Source organism: Staurois parvus, unplaced genomic scaffold, assembly GCF_062004578.1.
Source record: "Staurois parvus isolate SC_StPar_1 unplaced genomic scaffold, SC_StPar_1.0 ptg000155l, whole genome shotgun sequence".
NCBI lineage: Eukaryota > Metazoa > Chordata > Amphibia > Anura > Ranidae > Staurois > Staurois parvus.
The window spans coordinates 26322058-26336767 of NW_028317951.1; the positions used below are offsets into that span (position 1 = coordinate 26322058).

The window sequence follows — 14710 nt, forward strand, 5'->3', positions numbered from 1 at the left end:
ACGATTTTGCAACTTTGCTCAGTGATGTGCGAACTTGGCGCTATATTTCAAATTTCAGTGTTTTTGGTTTGATTATATTATTGAATTAAATTTATTATTATTATATTATTATTTTTTATGATTATTTATTTAATTATAATTTATGATTTCGTGTTTCAAATTTTATCATACCCGGGATGTTTACTAAACTCTTGTTCAGACAGATTTCAGTGAGTTATTCCTAAAAATTACTGGCCTACACTAAAAAAAATACATATTTCCATGCAAAAAAGTACCGCTTTGAGCACAGAAATATGGATATAATCAGACCGCTAGGGAGATTAATAGTGTTTCATGATCAGGAAGCTGAACATTACAAATCATAATATCGTGATACTTGACATACCATGAATTCACAAGTCTATAAATATTGCATGTGTAATAGTTTACAGCAGTGGTTCTTAACCTGGGTTCGATCGAACCCCAGGGGTTCGGTGAGTCAGTCTCGCGGGTTCGGCGGCGGTGGAGACCCACACCCGACTCATATGATTCGTGCAGTAAATATTCATTATTATGTTTTTGTTTTTGTGTGAAAATCATGTTTTAATGGTTTTGTTCTTTGTTCTTAACGGTTTTGTTCATTTTGTGCACCTATGTATAAATATATACCTAAATATATACCTATGTTTTGAATTTTAAAAATCATATTTTATTTTTCCAATTAAGAAGTGTTCGGTGAATGCGCATATGAAACTGGTGGGGTTCAGTACCTCCAACAAGGTTAAGAACCACTGGTTTACAGTATATTGATATGCTCTATCTAGTGCACTATTACCAACTTCCATGTTTTAACCCCTTCAGTGACATAGAAATAAAAAAAAAGGTAGAGCTCTAACCAAATAATCTATATTCATAAAAATAATAATGAATATAGATTATTTGGTTAGAGCGCTACCTTTTTTTATATTTTTATGTCACTTTTTACCTTGTGAGGTGAGGTTTTAGCTGCTTTTTGTATTAAGATTTATTATATTTTTTTTTTTGGCACTAGCTATACTCTTTATTAACCCCTTCAGTACCAGCATGTTTTTCATTCCCAAAAATTGTGACAAAACATGAGCTCAATCAAGTCAAAACACTTATGCGCTGCAACGGATTACCCAAATGTGACCAAATATGTGTAATCAATTTCAGCTGCTGCAAACAACCTAGTGTAAGTCACCACCAATAAAGATATATGTAAAAAAAAGTGTTGAGCTGCTGATTAAATACAACTCAATCAAAATGAAAACAGAACTGCTTCCCAATACATCTTGGTATCTCAAAATATACATGTGCACATAAATCTACATATAATAATATTTAACATCGCCACATAATGATCTCGATTTCATGTACATATAACTGTAGTCCAAATGATCATATCTACTTTTTGTATCAATACATGAGTGCATATACAGGATAGTGATTCCAGGTGTCTAGTGCTTCAAATAAATAAATAATACTTTAACTGTGCCTATTGCCTAGTGCTTTGAGCAAAACTCTTCCACATTCTGTGTTCCACAACTCAGTGAATTCATCAATGTACCCTCACCTTTGTAATGACCTATAGTGCACTGGAGGTCTCTGTGTCCCTTCCCCATTCTGATGTAGCTGTGGTGGACCCTCGGATTTTAATAGGTACTCCACTCAATTTTATCCACATATAACCGTAAGTGTCAAAAAAACAAAGTCCAAATGATTTTTATCCACTTTTTGTATCAATCCATTCATAGATATACAGGATAGTGATTCCAAGTGCCCAGTGCTGCAAGCAAAACTCTTCCACAATCTGTGTTCCACCACTCAGTGAGTTTTTTTTAGTGGTATCGCCTTCATCCTCTGATGAAGTCACGTGATTGAGTGATGATATGCATATGGCCAGGTAAAGTTCGAGCCGCAGGACCGAAAGTGTGGCAGCTGGAAGCTTGACAGATCCCGAATGACTGTTTTTATTACTTGCAATTGCCATTGTAATAGATGTGAGTGCATTTCTCAATACACCTATGAACATTCCTAAGTACTGCATTATGGTGGCTCCTGTGTGCTCTGAGTTACTTTTCAGTAATATAAAAGGGACGCAGCAGAGTCCTTAAAGGCACAGCAGCACAATTATAAAATTGAGTGGGCAAGTGAAGTACCTGGTCAAAAACTGAGGGTCCACCATTGAGTGGGGAAGGCGCATAGAGACCTATATTTGTACTACAGGCCAATATATTAAGGTGAGGGCACATCCAAAAACTTACTGAGTGGTGGAACAGAGTGGTGGCCACCTGGAATCACTATCCTGTATAGTTAGGTCCATATATATTTTGACACAGGCCTAAATTTAGTTTTTTTCAGGTACTAGTAATGGCAGCGATCAGTGACTTATATCGGGACTGTGGCAGGCATTCTGACACTGGGGGGAACTGACTTGGTGTCACTGACAGCCCAGTGACACCAATAGAGTGATCAGTGCTAACAAAAAGCACTGACACTGTACTAATGGCACTCGGCAGGAAGGGGTTAACATGTGGGGTGATCAAAGGGTTAACTGTGTGCTGTTTTACACTGTGTGGCTGTGTTTGTGCTTCACTGTAAGCACACTGCTTTGCATGGCTGTTCTATTCACAGCCATACAAAGCAGTGTGCTTTTTGGCCTAGGGAAAAATGGCCTAGGGATAAAACATGCCAGTGCTCAAGTGCTCAAAGAGAAACTATATCCTTTTTTTAAGTTTTTCTTTTTATATGTGAATACAATCAAGGTGATGTAGATAATCGTAAAAAAGAATGTTAATATTTAAAAAATCTGTGGTTTTTAAATATACAGTACATATACATAGCGGAAGCCATATTTGCGCATTACATCCACAGACTCTGCTTTCTTCTTAGTGATGCTGCCTTATTAATGTCTGACATGACATAAAATTGCAGACTCTTCATAAGGCTAACTAAGCTAATCATAGCAGTCATAGGTGGTTCATCTGTGTAAAAAATAGAAAATTTAAAATGCACAGCAGACAAGTAAAGTTTGAAAGGCAGCTGTAGATTATTTCTCTATATGTTACAAATATATATATATATATATATATATATATATATATATATATATATTTATTTGTAGTATATTAAAAGTTGGCATTGATCATTGTGAGAACTATATATTCATTTATTACTTGCAATCCTTAACAGGACAGTTAATCCAATCTATTCTATCACAGGTTACTGCTATTTAAGCCATGGGCAGCCTGCCCAGTGATATGTATTTGTGTCCAGGCGACCCCTGCTTCATTTTTCCCTTAGCCGCTGATCTCTCCTGTCACTATTACAATACACTTGTTAAATCACCATTCAACAATAGACAATGAGGCTATGTATCAATAACAGGTTCAGAGCACCACACATGATGGCAAATGAGTCACGAACTTAGAGTCAGCATATTAATCTGGTTAAGTAATGTGGTTAGTGGTCCTTTTCTATAACTCAGTCAAGTTTTATAGAGAATGTGGTTTGTCATCTGCTTGTAAAGTTAGCAAAATTTAGCAGTCTTTTTCCAGATCCAGGGAATTGGGTGACATTTATTAATTCTGTCCCATAGCAAAGCAATTCTGAACATGAGCAGTAAAACAGATTGTGCTATAGATATACTACAAGGATACAACTTAAGTCTTAAATCTCTCAATCAGCTGCTCTAAAATAGTACTGCAAAAGAATAAAACTGGACCCTGACCACTTCTTAATTGTGCACCTAACTGTGTCACTAATTTTCTTTCCCCCTCATGTGTATTCATACCAACAGGCCTCACACATAATAAAACAAAAACCTATTCTTTTTGCCAATAGAAACCAGATTCTGTAAACAAGTTGACTTCAAGGTGACTCTCACAAATCTACCCTCACACAAAGAATACATATGTTTTCCATGACTGTATGCTGACTCAAGGTGCCCCACTATATGGTTCTCTTAACTTAAACTACTTTTTCATGGGACAAAGCTGTAATTCTGTGAGCCTCATGGAGTGCCATTCTTTCTGTACCCAAATGAACAGTTTTAAATTCCAAGGGATGATCCGTACCCTCACATTACTAGTCTAGTCAATTACTTGTGGCATCTGTTGTTAGCTGTACTCTAATTAAACCTGGTTGTAGGTGCACAGGTCCTGTCTTTTTCTCATCAGTTCAGCCTAAACTATTTGGCTAATATAGGTTCTTTTTGGACTTAAAAATAACCTGTGAATCACACACCAGAACTGCAAAACTCAACCATTGCTTAGTTTACATAGCACCCAGCACTCACAAACTGTATTTGAATACTTTCTGAAGGGACTTGCAATAATGTAGGACTTTACACAAAATCTCGGAAATTTTTCATCAAGGTCTTCATGTTATATAGTTTGAATATGATTTCATAGATATAATATTTAATATTGTAAAAGAACATATTCCACGTTTTTCCCCCCAATTTTTCTTGAACAAACCCCATCAAAAAGTGGTTTTGAAAAAACAGAAAAATCCTTTTTTTTCCACAATTTGTCCATTTTTTTCCAGGCCTTCCCATCTCTATTCCGAGAAAATTGGACCCCATTATGAAAGACACATAAGATGTGCAGACCTGACAACTTAATTTCAGAAATCACAATAATAAATTCTCAGAGATTTTAGAAATGGTCAGGAATTAAAATGCTTTATCACTTTCCAAACACTGAAATTTCGTCTGTAAATGGACAAATTCTACAGGCTATAGGCTAGGTGGCATACTGGTATGTCATCTAGCACGTACGCACTGTGAATATAGTGATCACTGCGATCTGTACCAGCCACTGAGAGCAGCTGGGGTATCATGTGATCGTTATGACCAATCATAGCAATCACATGATTAGAATGTACGCAAAACTGTCATTAATGGCTTCCATGTAAATTTTTTCCAGAAAAAAACTGGGGAAAAAAACATTCTTTGCCTATGGCTTAAAAATTTCCAGAAATGTTACATGTCTATCTCTGTTGGAGTTTTTTTTTCATGTTTTTCTTATGATGAACACTGCAAAGGTGGCTGAGAACACCCAAAAAAGTTGAGTAGATAGAAACAGAGTGAAGAATTACGGTATGGCTCTCTAACTTAGTGATCAGGGACAAAGCAGTTTGATAGATGTTTGCCAAGCACTTATAAACGTTCACAAACTCTGAACATGGCACCCAAACCCAAAGGAAGTCTTGTAAATTTGGGATTTTGTAAGACCAGTTTGCAAGCTTTTGGTAAAAAAGAGCGCGGGTGTCTGGGACTGCCATGAAGGACATGTAACAAAACAAAAAAAAAAAAAATTAAATATCATTTAGTGGGGAGTGGTTTTTTTTTTCATTTTTTTAATAAAGCTTAAAGGGAGACATTAAAAGTACACAATTCCTTTAACTGCTTCCCATCCGGCCTATAGCAGAAGTACTGCTACAGGGCGGCACGGGTACACAAAATCACATATATATACGTGATTTTGAATCTCAGGGTAGGAGACGCGCGTGCCCTACCCGCGCCACCATTCGCGGCCACGGCTGTCAATCACCGGCACCCGGTCGTTGCCAAGCATCTCCGATGCGGAGAGAACTGTTTGTAAACAAAACAGTTCTCTCCCCTGTCAGTTCAGGCACACTGCTTTGTATGGCTGTGAATAGAACAGCCATGCAAAGCAGTGTGCTTACAGTGAAGCACAAACACAGCCACACAGTGTAAAACAGCACACAGTTAACCCTTTGATCACACCACATGTTAACCCCTTCCTGCCGAGTGCCATTAGTACAGTGTCAGTGCTTTTTGTTAGCACTGATCACTCTATTGGTGTCACTGGGCTGTCAGTGACACCAAGTCAGTTCCCCCCAGTGTCAGTCCCGATATAAGTCACTGATCGCCGCCATTACTAGTAAAAAGTAAAAAAAAAATCCCAATATATATACCACCATTTGTAAACGCTACAACTTTCACATAAACCAATTATTTTACACATATTGGGATTTTTTTTAGTAAAGACATGTAGCAGAATACATTTTGGCCTAAATTTATGACGAAATTTGATTTTTTCAATTTGCTGACCCCTACTGCAGTCCACAACTAGAGAAGACCTTTAAAGGCGCCATCCCAACACTGAGGGAGAGTTCATCCAGTGTAAGCCGCACCTTCTCCAGGATAAGAGGGGACCTCTGGTTGTGATCATTGCGCTTATTAATTGCGCATCTGGTGAGTGCGTAATTTTAATATTTCCTGCACGACACCAAGTTTACACCTTATTGGGATTATCAGAGTCACCTTCTCGATTGTATCTTCCTTAGATCACCAGAAGAACTGTTATACACTTTTTTCTGGACCGTTTTACTGGTTTATTACATTTTAGTATATATGAGTTTATGGTCAGCATCAGGCGCACACACACATATACCGTTCTTTTAGCGCTGCACTTTTCACTTTTTGTCATTATTTAGTGGCTGTAGTATTACCACCACAACTTTGGCTTGGGTCAAACTCATGATCGACCTGAACCAAATGCTCATCCCTACTATACTGTTCAAAGTACTGAATGCATATAGGAAGCCAGGTGCTGACTTGGTTCTACCTATAAATATCTGTTTAGGTGGACTGAACTTTTAATCTGATTTTCATGTAAGCCCGTGAAGCAATAATTCAGAAAGCACTTCACAGAGTCAATGCAAATGTACTTTCTGAAGCATGTGCTGGGTAACGTCTACTTCCTGTGAAACCAAATCACGCTTGAACTTCCAAGGTATGTTTGAGTTTGAGTACATTTAAGATTGTTTCCTTTTTAAATTGGGCTTTCTTTGTGTGAGAGACAATAAATAGTCTGAAGTGGGTATTTTATTCATTTTAAATTCATTTTGGGGTTTCTGGTCTATGCAGTTATAGCAGGATAGGATGTTTATGCATGTAATTTTCATTTTTAAATCCAAACTCTTTCTGTTAGTATCAAAGATTACAATTGACAGAACATCATGACAAAAATAAATGATAGAAAATGCATACTCTACAGTATTGCAGTTTAGATGACATATCACATTCACCATATTATACCAGCAAAATCAATACACTACAGAGTAAGAGATTATCCCTTTTTTATCATAACAGTTGTCCTGTCAGTGCTAGTAATACTCAAACCATCAACCTAACAATAGGTGGGTAATTTTGATACCAATAGAATCCTGGTCTATATAGGGTCATTTTGAATCTTACAGTTAACAGAAAGTATAATAATCAGCAAAATAAATACCCTACTAGATGGAGAAGACAGGTAGCCATAGCTTATATTGGGGCAGCACAGTGGCTTAGTGGTTAGCACATCTGCCTTGCAGTAAATGCATCATGGGTTCAGTTCCTGACCATGGCACCTCCTGCATGGAGTTTGCATGTTCTCCCTGTGCTTGTGTGGGTTTCCTCTGGGTGCTCCAGTTTCCTCCCACACTTCAAAGACATGCTGGTAGGTTAATTTGATCCTGTCTAAATTGGCCCTAATATGTGTATGTATGAATGTGAGTTAGGGACCTTAGACTGTACACCCCTTGAAGGTTAGGGACTGATGTGAATGTTCAATATATATATGTGTAAAGCACTGCATAAATTGACAGTGCTATATAAGTACCTGAAATAAATAAATAAAATAAATATTCATTACGTTGTAGAATTCTATCTATGACTAGTTGCGGTGAAGCTAAACCTGGAACATCCAACCAGCTATGCTAGACTACCTTGAACTTGCATAGCACATTGCGATGTCTATAGGTGAGTTGTTTCTTTAACAATAGAGAACCAACATAGTCTATACAATGTTTTTGGGTTGGGGCGTAGGCGACATCCAGTAACAATGAGTTTCCTGGCAAGGTATAACAAGCGAATAGCCATAAATTATGTCCCTGGTTCATATAATTCTGTGTCAAGTGCACCTAGGAGACATACCAAAGGATCCAGGGAGATAGTAATTTGAGCAACTAATGAGTTTGCACCACCTCCGTCCAATATCTAGTAAGTTTTGGACAGCACCAAATCAAGTCATAGACAGCCATTCATGAAAAGACTAGTAGACACACCATAGACTTGAAGCCCCAAAAGGATCAAGGTGGTGAGCGACGCACCAAGTTGCGTTCCTCCTTGTCAAGCCAGTTCATGGCCGCTGAGGGGTTATCAAAAAATTGCAATGTGCAATTGGCAATGACTTTCAGTTTGGCAGGATATAGCATGGCTGTCAGGGATCGGTGTCCCTGCCGCGATGTGCTGGGCGGCGCATGCGCAGGACACTGATGCGTTCTAATCAGCGGGCAGCGGGACCCGGGTGATCGCGATGGCCGCGCATGCGCACTTGCGATCGTGGATGCGCGCCTGGCACCAATGACAGCGCAGGGCGGGCTATTTAAACGGGAATAGAGGTATGTCAAATTGCCGTTTGTTTTTTTGTGATCTGTTCCTGATACCTGATCCTGTGTTACTCCGTTGCTGACCTCTTCTTTGTACCTGACCCTGTTGATTGTATCCTGCTTAACCCTTGGCTTGCCTGACCATCCTTCTGCCTGACCCCTTTGCACCGCGCTGTCCACTAGTTACTGAACCCGGCTTGTGACCCCGACCACTCTCTGCCTTTTCTTCTGTACGTTGCTAACCTGGCCCGCCTGACTACGCTTCCAGCCAAACAGACGATCCATCCATCCCACAGGGATCGTTCCTGGTTACCAGGTCTGCCAGCCTCTTCACAGCAGACTCCTTACCCCGCACTCCTCTGATGGTGCTCTCTACCATTGTCGGACGTACTCAGGGGTTGCGACCTGGTCTCAGTCTGCTCCAAGTCTATCCCCACCATCAGGGGCCCTGGTGAATAAGCAGATTGGGACTCAGACCCCGCGCCCTGAGGAAATCTGTGCTTTGGACCGATAGAGACGCCGCCAGGCAGATCGTGACAGTACCAAACGGCCAGATGTCGGAATCTGGAAGAGGACCATCCCCTTTGGAAGACATATGCCAGCACCTGGCGGCACTAACCCAGGCAGTAAAGACGCTGCAAGAGGGTTATACCTGGCCCACTTGGAGGGACGGATCCAGACATTGACTGCGTCTGCTCCTGCACCCCAAGATTCGGGTCCCTCCTCATCGGTGGAGAGTCTTCCGGAAACTCCTGCCAGAGCCGCGGCCTCTATGCCCATACCGGAACCCCGGGTACCCACGCCGGAGCAGTTCAATGGGAACCGCACCAAGTTCAGGGCCTTCCGCAATGCCTGCCAACTTTACTTTAATTTGCAGCCGCGGACATTTTCCACAGAATCTGTGAAGGTGGAGTTCATCATCTCGTTGCTACAGGACGAACCCCAGGCCTGGGCTCACCGGTTACTGGAGACCCATCAACCAAAGCTGGAGTCGGTTTCAGCCTTCTTTGAATCAATGGCACTCCTCTACGATGACCCACACCGAACAGCTTCGGCCGAATCGGCCCTACAAACACTCAGGCAGGTTGTAGGGCGGCTGAGGAGTATGCAGCAGAGTTCAGGCTCTGGATGGGAGACACGCAGTGGAATGACGTGGCCCTGCGCCATCAGTTCCGCATTGGTATATATGAGCCTTTGAAGGATGAACTAGCCAGGGTAGGCATACCAGCCACATTGGAAGACCTCATCACTCTGGCCATCCAGATTGATCGGCGGTTGCGGGAATGCAGAATGGAAAGATCCGGCCAGAGTCAGAGGCCTACATGGGTATTGCCCATGTTCCAGTGCAGACCACCTGGCCTATTGGGAACCGCTACCCGGAGACAGTAGACACACCCGAACCTATGCAAGTAGGGTTAACCCGTCCCTCATTAACGCCCGAGGAATGCCAGAGATGCCGGGTCCACAATCTATGCCTGTACTGTGGGGAAGCGGGACACATCGTTCGTTCCTGCCCAGCAAAATTGGGTAAGTGTACATCTGTTTTTTCTGCCGCATCTTCCACTGACATTAATAGTTCTAGTTACTTAGCAGTACCTGTCTTGTTCCAGCTTCCCGGAAGGACAATATCAGCAACAGCAATTGTTGATTCCGGGGCCTGTAGCTGCTTTATTGATCTAGGGTTTGCGGCACAAAATCAGATTCCCCTACAATCCAAGGAATGTGGACTGAACATCTTCCTGGCTGATGGGTCGCGAATCAAATCGGGAGTGGTAGACCGAGAAACCCCACTCCTCTGTGTTACAGTGGCAGGGCACCACCAAGAGTTCCTTCGTTTGGATGCCATCGCATCCCCTTTGTTTCCAATTATTCTGGGGCTTCCTTGGCTACGGGCACACGATCCCGAGATTAGTTAGAAAACCGGAACGCTCCAATTCAGCTCCCCATACTCTCGGGAGAACTGCGCTCTCCCGGCACCTTTGACTCCACGCTCCCTGTTATGCTTAGACACTGACGCAGAATTTACGCAACACATCCCCCTGGCCTACCGCAACTTTCTAGACGTGTTTAGTAAAGGAGGAGCGGATAACCCTCCCCCACATAGGCCCTATGACTGTCCGATTGGCCTGCTCCCAGGATCTGAGGTATTCTTCGGGCAAATTTTTCCCTTATCAGAAAGAAAATTGGGGATACTCAAAGAGTATATTGAGGAGAATCTGCAGAAGGGGTTCATTCGTCCCTCCACTTCCCCGGCCGGGGCAGGAATATTCTTTGTTGAGAAGAAGGACAAATCCCTGAGACCCTGCATGGACTACAGGGAACTCAATAAGATCACGGTAAAGAACCGCTACCCATTGCCCTTGGTACCAGAATTATTTCAGAGGCTCAGGACAGCATCCATTTTTACAAAGTTGGATCTAAGGGGGGCCTATAATTTGGTCGGCATTCAGGAGGGAGACGAGTGGAAAACTGCCTTCCGGACGAGGTTCGGACATTTTGAATATCTGGTAATGCCATTTGGTCTGTGTAATGCCCCAGCAACCTTTCAGCATTTCATTAATGATGTGTTCCGAGACTTTCTGGACATCTTTGTGGTCATCTATCTAGATGACATCTTAATTTTCTCTGCGTCCCTGGAAGAGCATAGGGACCACATTAGAAAGGTGCTAGAATGGCTCCATCTACATGGGCTATACGCAAAGGCAGAAAAGTGTAGTTTCGAGCAACATAGCATTTCTTTCTTGGGGCTTATCATTTCCACCACTGGGGTCGCCATGGACCCCCAAAAGATCTCTGGAATGGCTGGTGCCGGTGGACAAGAAGGGTGTGCCTTGCCAATTTTTACAGAAAGTTTATCAAGGGCTTCTCCGGCCTTGTGTCCCCCATCACTCAACTCTCCAAACAAGGAGTGCATTTTCGGTGGACACCTGAAGCACAGATAGCCTTCGAATCCTTGAAGAAGCTGCTCACTGAAGCCCCTATATTGAGCCATCCGGACTCTTCACTACCTAACATTCTAGAGGTGGACGCATCCAAAAACGCAGTAGGAGCTGTGCTTCCCAGAGGAAGGGCGTCAAGGAATTGATGCACCCTGTGGCATTTTTCTCCAGAAAACTGTCGTCTGCAGAGAGGAACTATGATATTGGAGACCGGGAACTTCTGGCCATCAAGGCAGCTTTAGAGGAATGAAGGTACCTACTGGAGGGGGCTCTGCATCCAATTCTGATTTTCCATAAGAATTTGGAATACCTGAGGACGGCAAAACGCTTAAGACCACGTCAGGCTAGGTGGGCACTCTTTTTCTCTAGATTTGTGTTCCACATAACATATCAGCCTGGATCAAAGAACACAAAACCTGATGCACATAGACGTATGTTTGAAGACCCTGAGGAACCCCACAAACCAGACACCATCCTGTCTTCTGGGAATTTCCTCGCGTTACAGACCGAGCTACGGTCCCAAATACAGGCTGCATCCGTCGGAATGCCAAGCCCACCAGGAGTATCTCTACAGAATAAGGAAGGACTTTGGTTGAAGGAGGGACGGATCATGGTGCCCGAAGAGTCCCGCACCGCAGTTTTGGGTCACTGTCATGATCATCCTCTGGCTGGCCACTTTGGGGTACGGAAGACGTTGGAACTGTTGCAACGTACGTTCTGGTGGCCCAGCATGACTAAGGATTGTGAAGCGTATGTAAAGACCTGTGTGGTTTGCCAGAGAAACAAGCCTTCCAGAAGCAAGGCCTGGGGTCTGCTATGACCTTTACCCATACCTAAGAGACCATGGGAGATGATCTCCATCGATTTAATTGTGGAGCTCCCACCATCCCAAGACCATACCGCCATTTTTGTGGTGGTGGACCGCCTGTCTAAAATGGCCCATTTCCTGCTCCTGAAAAATACACTATCAGCTACCGAGACAGCACAAGTTTTCATAAAGGAAGTAGTAAGACTTCATGGGATCCCGAAGGACATCGTCTCAGACAGAGGAGTTCAGTTTACCACTAAATTCTGGAGTGCACTGTGCGAGACTCTGGGAATCAAACTGTCATTATCATCGGCATACCACCCGCAGACCAACGGGCAGATGGAACGTACACACCAGACCCTGGAGCAGTATCTCCGATGCTACACTTCATTCCTCCAGGATGATTGGCTGACTCTCTTACCACAGGCCGAATTCGCTTATAACAATGCGAGTCACTCCGCTACTCAGCAATCCCCGTTCTTTGCCAACTACGGATTCCACCCTACATTTCTACCTGACACAATTCCTGAGAGTCCAGTACCGGCTACTCAGGATATGTTACAATTCTTTTCAGTAAATAACAAGGTGCTTCAGGAGGCGATCACAAGGCTCAGGAAGATAGTAAGAGGGCCTTCGATAAAAAAAGGAGAGGCGAACTTGTTCTGCACCCGGGGGACCAGGTCTGGCTGGCCACAACAAATTTGAAAATGTCTTGCCCATCAAGGAAATTAGGACCAAAATTCATGGGTCCATTTAGGGTGAGACGGAAAATCAACGAGGTGGCATATGAACTCGTACTCCCCGAATCCTTCAGAATACACCCAGTGTTTCACGTGTCCTTGTTGAAGCCCGCGGCACTGGATCCATTCCCGAAGCGGAGATATAGACCTCCGGAGGCCATAAACATTGATGGGGAGGAGGAATTTGAGGTGGAAACAGTTCTAGTTTGCAGGAAAAGGAGGGGCCAGACCCAATTCCTTATTAAATGGAAAGGTTATGGCCCGGAGGAAAACTCGTGGGAACCTGCCCAGAACGTTCATGCCCCTAGACTGATCCAGGAGTTTTTTCGTAATCACCCACACAGGAGAAGACAGTTGGGCATCCGGCGGCTGCCCATAGGGGGGGGGCAATGTCAGGGATCAGTGTCCCTGCCACGATGCGCCGGGCTGCGCATGCGCAGGACACCAATGCGTTCTAATCAGTGGGCAGCGGGACCCTGGCGATCGCGATGGCTGCGTATGCACACTCGCGATAGCTGACGTGGCGTCTGGCACCAATGACAGCGCAGGGCGGGCTATTTAAATGGGAATAGAGGTATGTCAAATTGCTGTTTGGTCTTTTGTGCTCTGTTCCTTATACCTGATCCTGTGTTACTCCATTGCCGACCCCTGCTTTGTACCTGACCCTGCTGATTGTATCCTGCTTAACCCTTGGCTTGCCTGACTATCCTTCTGCCTGACCCCTTTGTACCACGCTGTCCGCTAGTTACTGAACCCGGCTTGTGACCCCGACCACTCTCTGCCTTCTCCTCCGGTACCTCGCTGCTCGCACGTTGCTGACCTGGCCCGCCTGACTACGCTTCCAGTCACCCAGACGATCCATCCATCCCGCAGGGATCGTTCCTGGTTACCAGGTCTGCCAGCCTCTTCACAGCAGACTCTTTACTCCGCACTCCTCTGACGGTGCTCTCTACCATTGTCGGACGTACTCAAGGGTCGCGACCTGGTCTCAGTCTGCTCCAAGTCCATTCCCACCATCAGGGGCCCTGGTGAATAAGCAGATTGGGACTTAGACCCCGCACCCTGAGGAAATCCGTGCTGTGGACCGATAGAGACGCCGCCAGGCGGATCGTGACAATGGCCAATTGCACACCCAATTTACGGAGACGTTGTTTGATGATAAAGAACTTGCTTGTTGGCTTTGTACCGTGGCAGAAAAGAGAGATACATTGGCATTACCCACCATAAGATCCACAGTCAATCTGGCTTTGGTCAGGATGGCATATTTATCATTTGCAAGAAGGGGCACCTGGCAGACGTGGTCTCGTCGGGACCCAATGTGCTCGCTACACGGCAAACATAGATGAAAATGCATTTTTCCTAAAACTATCAATAAGCCAGGTTTCAATAAAGGAGACCGGGTTTTCCTCCTCAGGCTGTTCAGGAATGCCAACTGCATATTGTTACGCCGTAATCTTTTCTCCAGATACTCTAATCTGGCTGCTTGAGTGGAGGAGACAGACTGAACATAGTGGATAGCATGCTGTAATTGTTGCCACTCATCCTCCAAAGTACTGAGTATGCCTTCCACGGCCGTAGTGCAGTCACATAGCTTTTGCATGTCCTGCTTCACTAGGGGGAGTTCCACCTTCATTTCTTTTACCTCCCCGGTCGAATCTGATATGGAAGTATTGCATGTGGTGGCAGCCAGGATCTCTTGAAGAGTAAGCTCAGGAGCAGTGTCATCTAGATGGGAGACAGGCACCATAACTGAATCAGCAGACTGTGTACTCAAATGCTCGCCAGAGCAATCAGCATCCTCAGGAGGGGGGAGAGTGCCC

At 43.9% G+C, this 14710-nt stretch overlaps 1 protein-coding gene across 5 annotated transcripts in view; it reads left to right on the forward strand.

The window, feature by feature from the left end:
• Positions 1-14710, forward strand: part of LOC149463348 (uncharacterized) — a 903925-nt gene that overhangs the window by 655650 nt on the left and 233565 nt on the right. The gene's annotated exons all lie outside the window — the stretch shown is intronic.